Source organism: Moschus berezovskii, chromosome 8 (genome assembly GCF_049115385.1).
Source record: "Moschus berezovskii isolate FMDL1 chromosome 8, NW_MosBer_1.0, whole genome shotgun sequence".
Taxonomy (NCBI): domain Eukaryota; kingdom Metazoa; phylum Chordata; class Mammalia; order Artiodactyla; family Moschidae; genus Moschus; species Moschus berezovskii.
In genome coordinates this window covers 103,726,751-103,737,766 of record NC_142467.1, presented here as the reverse complement: position 1 = coordinate 103,737,766, position 11,016 = coordinate 103,726,751, and positions in this window count along the sequence as shown.

The window sequence follows — 11,016 nt, the reverse complement described above, 5'->3', positions numbered from 1 at the left end:
TGAAGAAGAACATCCATTTTCATTTCTGTTTAAGGCAAGGATTTGCAAGTGAAGCATATTGAAGTGATCATTAAATTCGTTAAATTAAAAAAAAAACACAGAACAATGGAGAATACTTTAGATGCCTGGCACAGATTTTTCACATAAAAATTTTAAATTCTCACACATTCTGCACAAATAGTTGTATACATACATGACATATTTAAGCGCTAACAGCAATCTTAATGATAAAAATCCAGTTTCTAATTTGAAAGCATATAATAAATAAACAGGAGCAAAAACATGCTGAACTTACTATAGGAAAGCAAAGGATTTGAATGGGCTAATTTTCAAATGAGGAAGTAATGGGCTAGTGAATGTATTTAATTTAATCTTATTTAATCTTTAACATTTATTTAATCCTATGCTGCTGCTAAGTCACTGTGTGACCCCATAGACGGAAGCCCACCAGGCTCCCCTGTCCCTGGGATTCTCCAGGCAAGAACACTGGAGTGGGTTGCCATTTCCTTCTCCAATGTGTGAAAGTGAAAAGTGAAAGTGAAGTTGCTCAGTCGTGTCCAACCCGTAGCGACCCCACGGACTGCAGCCTACCAGGCTCCTCCATCCATGGGATTTTCTAGGCAAGAGTACTGGAGTGGCTTGCCATTGCCTTCTCTGATTTAATCCTATAGGCAATGAATAATTGCAGAGTAAGCTCATGGACATACCCATTTTCACATAATAAAAAAATTTTAATTTTAATATTAAGAGGCTGGCAATACCATGAAATGTATGTCTCCTGAACTGCTGTTATAAGAAATTGTTTGCCAGTATTCCTTGTTCTGGATCTTACTCATTATAGTGAAATATACTTCTTTGAAAAATATCCTACTTCACTGTACATCCCCCCATAGCTAGTAACCTATATCTGTATTTCAGTTAATTACAAAGGTCCTTGTACTTATGTTCCACTTTTACTGAAAGCACTTTGTACCTCTCATTCCCTCTTCTTATTGGGCTTCCATGTCCATCATTTAATGGTCAATGTTGACCCCTGGATTGTTGAGTTCAGTATTCACTTCTATGCATCGTGAAATAATCCATTAATTTATCAGTGAAAACAACAAACAACCACAGTGATCATGACTCTGTGTTTAGTCTACATTGGTGCTCAGGCAAATTCAGGTCAATATTCGTGGCTGTCATTCTGTCTGACTATCTCTTGTAGTATTTCTGGGCTCTTGAACTCACTTGGGTGGAGTTTCTGACAGCAAGATCTCAACATACATGGCCCAACTCACCATGATGGAGACAGAGACTCTGTCTAGAGACTAGATTGTGGAGTCAGGTATCAGTCCACCAACTAGAGTTCTGACTGCAAGCACCAACCATGCCCCAGTCTAGTCCAAGGTTGCATAGGCAGAGGGACTACAGAACTGGAAATATTTATGGCTCCTTCCGTCTGCTAGTTAGCATGTTTCCCTTTTGTAACTACCACCTCTAATAATTGATTTCCCTGTGGGACAGTGGTCTGGTCAGATAGAAAAAGTTTCCTGCTCATACTGTGTGTCTGGGCTACAATGTTACAAGCCAGATGAATTCAGTATTCAGTTTTTATTACTTCTTTAATAAATTCACCAGTCTTCCAGAGGAATAAGCCTTAAGGTCTCAACACCTCACCCCATCTCTGAGTTCAATTTTCTCCACAGTCTAAACTTGAGGATTCTGTCTCGGTTAGATCCCTAATCAAGGCACTGACATCACTCCTGGTTAGCCACAGCCCTTCATATCTAGAGAAAATTAGCATTTCCATCTTCAAAAGTGAGATAACTTTATTCCTTAATATAAAGCCTTGGACAGTGTTGTGCTTGGATTTATGACAGTTTTGCCAAAACAGTTAGGAGCTTCATACTTACAGCACCAGCTAAGAGCTGCCAGGAAGTCCCTCATTAGAAAATGCTTGTTATAAGAGTTGTATGGATTTTAGTACTGTACAGTGCCTGGAAAATCCCAAGGAAGGAGGAGCCTGGTAGGCTGCAGTCCATGGGGTCGAGAAGAGTCGGACACGACAGAGCGACTTCACTTTCACTTTTCACTTTCATGCATTGGAGAAGGAAATGGCAACCCACTCCAGTGTTCTTGCCTGGAGAATCCCAGGGACGTTGGAGCCTGGTGGGCTGCTGTCTATGGGGTCGCACAGAGTCGGATACAACTGAAACGACTTAGCAGCAGCAGCAGCAGCGACTGCATAACTTAATATTTAAAAAACTCTATTCTATGTAATTAGTTAGTTTAGTTCCTCAGTAGTGCCTGACTCTTTGTGACCCAATGAACTGCAGCATGCCAGGCTTCCCTGTCCATCACCAGCTCCTAGAGCTTGCTCAATCTCATGTCCATTGAGTCGGTGATGCCATCCAACCATCTCATCCTCTCTTGTCCCCTTCTCCTGCCTTCAGGGTTTCCCAGCATCAGGGTCTTTTCCAATGAATCAGTTCTTTGCATCAGGTGGCCAAAGTATTGGAGTTTCAGCTTCAGCATCAGTCCTTCCAATGAATATTCAGGACTGATTTCTATTAGGATGGACTGGTTGGATCCCCTTGCAGTCCAAGGGACTCTCAAGAGTCTTCTCCAACACCACAGTTCAAAAGCATCAATTTTTTGGTGGTCAGCTTTCTTTATAGTCCAGGAATATAAGCCAGCAAAAATTATGTAGCATGGCAGCTGGTGGCGGGTGGTATGAAGAAAAAGAAAGGAGGTAAGATGTAGAGAGTCAAAAGGGAGTATGATTTTTCATGTCTGTTTAGGTAAGACCTGTGAACAAGGTGCTATTAGAACAGAGACCTCAAGGATGACAGAACTAGGGCCATGAACATACCTGGGGCAGGGCATCTTGGCAAGGCAGCAGCTTATTTGAAGGTCCTGAAGAAGGTGCTTGTTCAAGATGTTCCAGTCCAGAAAAGGAAGCCAGTCTGGTGAGGGACATGAGCAGGAGGGAGAGTGAGGAGAGATGGTGTCAGAGGATGTTGAGGAACAAGGTGTTCTCCCTCCTGCTGCTGAAACTTCAAGTCACAAGGGGTTCTTCATCCATGTTTTTTACCTTCTGCACTTTGTGAAATTCAATATTAATAAAGTCATACAAGAGACAATTGATGGAAAATCCAAAACCAATTTCTGAAGAAAAGGTCATGATAATTATAACTTAATATCACTAATTCAATTTTTTATAACAAGGCATTGAAAGAGATAATACAACAGCAAGTTGTTATAATATTAGATGGAAGCACTGTCTAAGTTAGAATTTCCTCTTACTTAGAAACATATGGATTCCAAAATGCATGTAGAAGATAAGGGTGACATTTATTCAAATGTAAAGAAGAGAAGTTTTCAAATGGAGGCTGAAGATGATGCAATGTTTAGAGATAGGTCTAGAACAAAAGGACCATAAGGAGAAAGATGTTGAAAGTAGTTCAAAATATGCAAAAGTGCGATTTATCTGCACCATGTATGAAGAACATCCCTTTTCAATTTTGTTTAAGGCAAGGATGTGCAAGTGAAGAATATTTAAGTGATGGCTCAATTCCTTCAGTTAAAAAATATTGGAGAAAGCATAAGATGACTGACACAGGTTTTACCACACAAAATTAAATTCTCAGAAGTTCCACACAAATAATTGTATACATACATGACATATCTAAGGGTGAACAGCAATCTTGATCATAAAAATCCAACTTCTAGTTTAAAAGCATATATTAAAAAAAAAAAACAGGAACAAAAACTTGCTGAATTTCCTATATGAAAGCAAAGAACTTGAACAGTCAGTTTTAAAAGGAGGAAGAAATGGGCTAACTATTCTACTGGATCAAACCAGTCAATCCTAAAGGAAATCAGTCCTTAATATTCATTAGAAGGATTGATGCTGAATCTGAAGCTCCGGTACTTTGGTCACCAGATGCAAAGAACTGACTCATTGGAAAAGACCCTGATGCTAGGAAAGATTGAAGGCAGGAGGAAAAGGGGATAATAGAGGATAAGATGGTTGGATGACATCACCAACTAGATGGGAGTTGGTGAAAGCTCTGGGAGTTGGTGAAAGACATGTAAACCTGGTGTGCTGTGGTCCATGGGGGCACAGAGTCAGACATGACTGAATGACTGAATTGAACAGAACAGAACTGAACCAAATGATTCTTTTTTTTTTGATTTTTTTTTTAAAATTTCTAAAAAAGAATTTTATTAAAAAAGCACAAATGCAAAGAAATGAACAGAGGAAAATTTATGCGTCGAACCTGGACTGGTCACTTATGATAATATACATGCTACAATTCCATTCTCCCCAATCATTCCACCTTCACCCTCTCCCACAGAGTCCCAAAGACTGTTCTAAACGCCTATGTCTCTTTTGCAGTCTCTTATACAGGGTTCAGGTTACCATTTTTCTAAATTCCATATATATGCGTTAATATACGGTATTGATGTTCTTCTTTCTGGCTTACTTCACTCTGTATAATTGGCTCCAATTTCATCCACCTCATTAAAACTGATTCAAATGCATTCTTTTTGATGGCTGAGAAATACTCCATTGTGTATATGTACCAAAGCTTTCTTATCCATTCATCTGCAGATGGACATCTAGGTTGCTTCCATGTCCTGGCTATTATAAACAGTGCTGCAATGAACATTGGAGTACATGTGTCTCTTTCAATTCTGGTTTCCTCGGTGTGTATCCCCAGGAGTGCGATCGCTGGATCATATGGCAGTTCTATTTCCAGTTTTCTGAGGAATCTCCACACTGTTCTCCATAGTGGCTGTACTAGTTTGCATTCCCACCAACAGTGTAAGAGGGTTCCCTTCTCTCCACACCCTCTCCAGCACTTATTGCATGTAGACTTTTGGATAGCAGCCATTCTGACTGGTGTGAAATGGTATCTCATTGTGGTTTTGATTTGCATTTCTCTGATGATGAGGGATGTTGAGCATTTTTTCATGTGTTTATTAGCCATCTTTATATCTTCTTTCTACACATATATTTAATCTTATAGGTAATGAAATAATTGCAGGTTAAGCTCTTTGGCATATAATTTTGATGTAATAAAATTTTTTATTTGAATATTAAGAGGGAGGAGACACTGAAATGTATGTCCCATGAACTGCTGTTGCAGGGAAATGTTTGCCAGCATTCTAAGTCTGGATCTCATTCATCATAGTCAAATATGCTTCTCCTTAGAAAAACATCCTACATCACTGTACATCCCTCCATCAGATAATTCTTTATATCTCTACTTTTCCTGCCCATACTCTGTCTAGGATACAGAGTATATAGTTTTACATTTTCTGCACACAGAATTGTCTTCACCTGAACTTTTGAATGAGAAGTGTATGAATTCATTTCATATGCATAATCAATTCTATTTTTTTGATACAAGGACCCATGAATCACATAAAATAATATACTTCTGAAAAAGTTTGAATTGATATATTCAAACAAGATATGTGTATATATATACGTATATAATCAAGACAAATTGAAAGGTATTCAACAAATTAAAAGGTATTATTTTTTAGCTGCTAAGTCATTTCTGACACTTTGCAACCCCATGGACTGTAGCCTGTCAGGTTCCTCTGTTCATGGGCTTTCCAAGGCAAGAATACTGATACTGGCGTGGGTTACTTCTTTCTTGTAAATTTATTCTCCATTTATATCCATGCTCTTGATGGGACTGTAAATTGGTACAGCTACTATGGAAAAGAGTAGGGAGACTGCTCAAAAAATTAAGCATAAAATTACCTTATGATCCAGCTATTCCAGTTTGACTGTTTATCCTAAAAATATGAAATCACAAATTGGAAAAGAAATATGTGCACCTAAGTCCATCACAACATTATTTTTGATAGCCAAATATGGAAACAACCTAAGTGCCCATCAATGGATGAATGGATAAAGAAGAAGGCATATATGTATGTAAAATGTAATGCTACTCAGTTACATAATGATGAAATCCTGGAGGAGGAGATTAAGATGGCAGAGTAAGAGGATGTGGACCCCACCTTGCCCACAAACACATAAAAAATAATCTACATGTGACATATATACACAACTATATTTAAAACTGGAGAAGGAAATGGCAACCCACTACAGTATTTTTGCCTGGAGAATCCCATGGACAGAGGAGCCTGGCGGGCTACAGTCTATAGGGTTGCAAAGAGTTGGACACAACTGAGTGACTAACACACACACATGTTTAAATAGATAACTAAAAATGACCTACTATATAGCTCAAGGAACTCTATTCAATACTCCGTAATGGCTTCAGTTCAGTTCAGTTCAGTTCAGTTGCTCAGTCGTGTCTGACTCTTTGCAAGAAAGAGGGTATATGCATACATGTATAATAGATTCACTTCTCTGTACCCATGAAACTAACACAGTGTTGTAAATCAATTATACCACACAAAAATTTTTAAAAAATTAGATGCATAAAAAAAACCTGTGATAATAAGAGACTACTATCAGCAATTATATACCATTAAAATGGACAACTTGGAAGAAATGGACAAATTCTTAGAAAAGTACAACTTTCCAAAACTGAACCAGGAAGAAATAGAAAATCTGAACAGACTCATCACAAGCATGGAAATTGAAACTGTAATCAGAAATCTTCCAGCAAACAAAAACCCAGGTCCAGACAGCTTCACAGTTGAATTCTACCAAAAATTTAGAGAAGAGATAACACCTATTCTACTCAAACTCTTCCAGAAAATTGCAGAGGAAGGTAAACTTCCAAACTCATTCTATGAGGCCACCATCACCCTAATAACAAAATCTGACAAAGATGCCACAAAAAAAAGAGAACTACAGGCCAATATCACTGATGAACATAGATGCAAAAATCCTTAACAAAATTCTAGCAATCAGAATCCAACAACACATTAAAAAGATCACACATCATGACCAAGTGGACTTTATCCCAGGGATACAAGGATTCTTCAATATCTGCAAATCAATCAATGCAATACACCACACTAACAAAATGAAAAATAAAAACCATATGATTATCTCAATAGATGCAGAGAAAGCCTTTGACAAAATTCAACATCCATTTATGATCAAAACCCTCCAGAAGGCGGGAATAGAAGGAACATACCTCAACATAATAAAAGCTATAAATGACAAACCCACAGCAAACATTATCCTCAATGGTGAAAAATTGAAAACGTTTCCTCTAAAGTCAGGAACAAGACAAGGGTGCCCACTCTCACCACTACTATTCAACATAGTTTTGGAAGTTTTGGCCACAGCAATCAGAGCAGAAAAAGACATAAAAGGAATACAAGTTGGAAAAGAAGAAGTAAAACTCTCACTGTTTGCAGATAACATGATCCTCTACACAGAAAATCCCAAAGACTCTACCAGAAAATTACTAGAGCTAATCAATGAATACAGTAAAGTTGCAGGATATGAAATCAACACACAGAAATCCCTTGCATTCCTATACACTAATAATGAGAACACAGAAAGAGAAATTAAGGAAACAATTCCATTCACCGTTGTTGAAAAGAATAAAATACTTAGAAATATATCTACCTAAAGAAACAAAAGACCTATATATAGAAAACTATAAAACACTGGTGAAAGAAATCAGAGAGGACACTAATAGATGGAGAAATATACCGTGTTCATGGATTGGAAGAATAAATACTGTGAAAATGAATATATTACCCAAAGTAATTTATAAGTTCAATGCAATCCCTATCAAGCTACCAACGGTGTTTTTCACAGAGCTAGAACAAATAATTTCACAACTTGTATGGAAATACAAAAAACCTTGAATAGCCAAAGCAATCTTGAGAAAGAAGAATGGAACTGGGGGAATCAACCTGCCGGACTTCAGGCTCTACTACAAAGCCACAGTCATCAAGACAGTATGGTACTGGCATAAAGACAGAAATATAGATCAAAGGAACAAAATACAAAGCCCAGAGATAAATCCACGCACTTACGGACACCTTATCTTTGACAAAGGAGGCAAGAATATACAATGGAGAAAAGACAGTCTCTTTACCAAGTGGTGTTGGGAAAACCGGTCAACCATTTGTAAAAGAATGAAACTAGAACACTTCCTAACACCATACACAAAAATAAACTCAAAATGGATTAAAGATCTAAATGTAAGACCAGAAACTATAAAACTCCTAGAGGAGAACATAGGCAGAACACTCTCCGACATAAATTACAGCAGGATCCTCCATGACCCACCTCCCAGAATATTGGAAATAAAAGCAAAAATAAACAAGTGGGACCTAATTAAAATTAAAAGCTTCTGCACAGCAAAGGAAACTATAAGCAAGGTGAAAAGACAGCCTTCAGAATGGGAGAAAATAATAACAAATGAAGCAACTTACAAAGAATTAATCTCCAAAATATACAAGCAGCTCCTGTAGCTCAATTCCAGAAAAATAAACGACCCAATCAAAAAATGGGCCAAAGTACTAAACAGACATTTCTCCAAAGAAGACATAAAGATGGCTAACAAACACATGAAACAATGCTCAACATCCCGCATAATCAGAGAAATGCAAATCAAAACCACAACGAGATACCATTTCACACCAGTCAGAATGGCTGCTATCCAAAAGTCTACATGCAATAAATGCTGGAGAGGGTGTGGAGAGAAGGGAACCCTCTTACATTGTTGGTGGGAATGCAAACTAGTACAGCCACTATGGAGAACAGCGTAGAGATTCCTTAAAAAACTGGAAATAGAACTGCCATATGATCCAGCAATCGCGTTCCTGGGCATACACACCGAGGAAACCAGAATTGAAAGATACAGTTCAGTTCAGTTCAGTTCAGTTCAGTTGCTCAGTCGTGTCCGACTCTCCGCGACCCCATGAATCACAGCAGGCCAGGCCGCCCTGTCCATCACTAACTCCTGGAGTTCACTCAAACTCATGTCCACAGAGTCGGTGATGCCATCCAGCCATCTCATTCTCGGCCGTCCTCTTCTCCTCCTGCCCCCAACCTTTCCCAACATCAGTCTTTTCCAGTGAGTCAACTCGTTGCATGAGGTGGCCAAAGTATTGCAGTTTCAGCTTTAGCATCAGTCCCTGCATTGAACACCCAGGATCGATCTCCCTTAGAATGGACTGGTTGGATCTCCTTGCGGTACAATGGACTCTCAAGAGTCTTCTACATGTACCCCAATATTCATTGCAGCACTGTTTGTAATAGCGAGGACATGGAGGCAACCTAGATGTCCATCTGCAGATGAATGGATAAGAAAGCTTTGGTACATATACACAATGGAGTATTACTCAGCCATTAAAAAGAATACATTTGAATCAGTTCTAATGAGGTGGATGAAACTGGAGCCTATTACACAGAGTGAAGTAAGCCAGAAAGAAAAACACCAGTACAGTATACTAACGCATATATATGGAATTTAGAAAGATGATAACGATAACCCTGTATTCGTTCTGTTCCGTTGCTCAGTCGTGTCTGACTCTTTGTGACCCCGTGGACTGTAGCCTACCAGGCTTCTCCGTCCATGGGATTCTCCAGGCAAGAATACTGGAGTTACCGTTTCCTTCTCCAGGGGATCTTCCCGACCCAGGGATCGAACCCGGGTCTCCCGCATTGGAGGCAGACGCTTTAACCTCTGAGCCACCAGGGAAGCCCCTATAGGAGACAGCAAAAGAGACACAGATGTATAGAACGGTCTTTTGGACTGTGTGGGAGAGGGCAAGGGTGGGATGATTTGAGAGAATGGCATTGAAATATGTATATTATCATATGTGAAACGAATCGCCATTCCAATTTCGATGCAAGATACAGGATGCTCGGGGCTGGTGTACTGGGATGAACCAGAGGGATGGGATGGGGAGGGAGGTGGGAGGGGGGTTCCAGATGGGGAACGTATGTACACCCGGGGCAGATTCATGTCAATGTATGGCAAAACCAATATAATAATGTAGAGCAATTAGCCTCCAATTAAAATAAATAAATTAAAAAAAATCCGTGATAAAATTCAACATCCATTCATGATAACAATCATCATCAAAGTGGGTATCAGTTCAGTTCAGTTGTTCAGTTGTGTCTGACTCTTTGCGACCCCATGAACCGCAGCATGCTAGACCTTTCTGTCCAACACCAACTCCCGGAGTTCACCCAAACCCATGTCCATTGAGTCGGTGATGCCATCCAACCATCTCATCCTCTGTCGTCCCCCTCTCCTCCTGTCCTCAATCTTTCCCATCATCAGGGTCTTTTCAAATGAGTCAGCTCTACACATCAGGTGGCTAAAGTATTGGAGTTTCAGCTTCAACATCAGTCCTTCCAATAAACACCCAGGACTGATCTCCTTTAGGATGGACTGTTTGGATCTCCTTGCAGTCCAAGGGACTCTCAAGAGTCTTCTCCAACACCACAGTTCAAAAGCATCAATTCTTCGGCTCTCAGTTTTCTTTATAGTCCAACTCTCACATCCATACATGACCACTGGAAAAACCATAGCCTTGACTAGATGGACTTTTGTTGACAAAGTAATGTCTCTGCTTTTCAATATGCTGTCTAGGTAGGTCATAACTTTTCTTCCAAGGAGCAAGCGTCTTTTAATTTCATGGCTGCAATCACCATCTGCAGTGATTTTGGAGCCCAGAAAAATAAAGTCAGCCACTGTTTCCACTGTTTCCCCATCTATTTGCCATGAAGTGATGGGACCAGATGCCATGATCTTAGTTTTCTGAATGTTGAGCTTTAAGCCAATTTTTTCACTCTTCTCTTTCACTTTCATCAAGAGGCTCTTTAGTTCTTCTTCTCTTTCTGCCATAAGGGTGGTGTATCTGCATATCTGAAGTGGGTGTCAGTTCAGTTCAGTCACTCAGTCATGTCCGACTCTCCACGACCCCATGAATCACAGCACGCCAGGCCTCCCTGTCCATCACCAACTCCCGGAGTTCACTAAAACTCATGTCCACAGAGTCAGTGATGCCATTCAGCCATCTCATTCTCAGTCGTCCCCTTCTCCTCCTGCCCCCAACCTT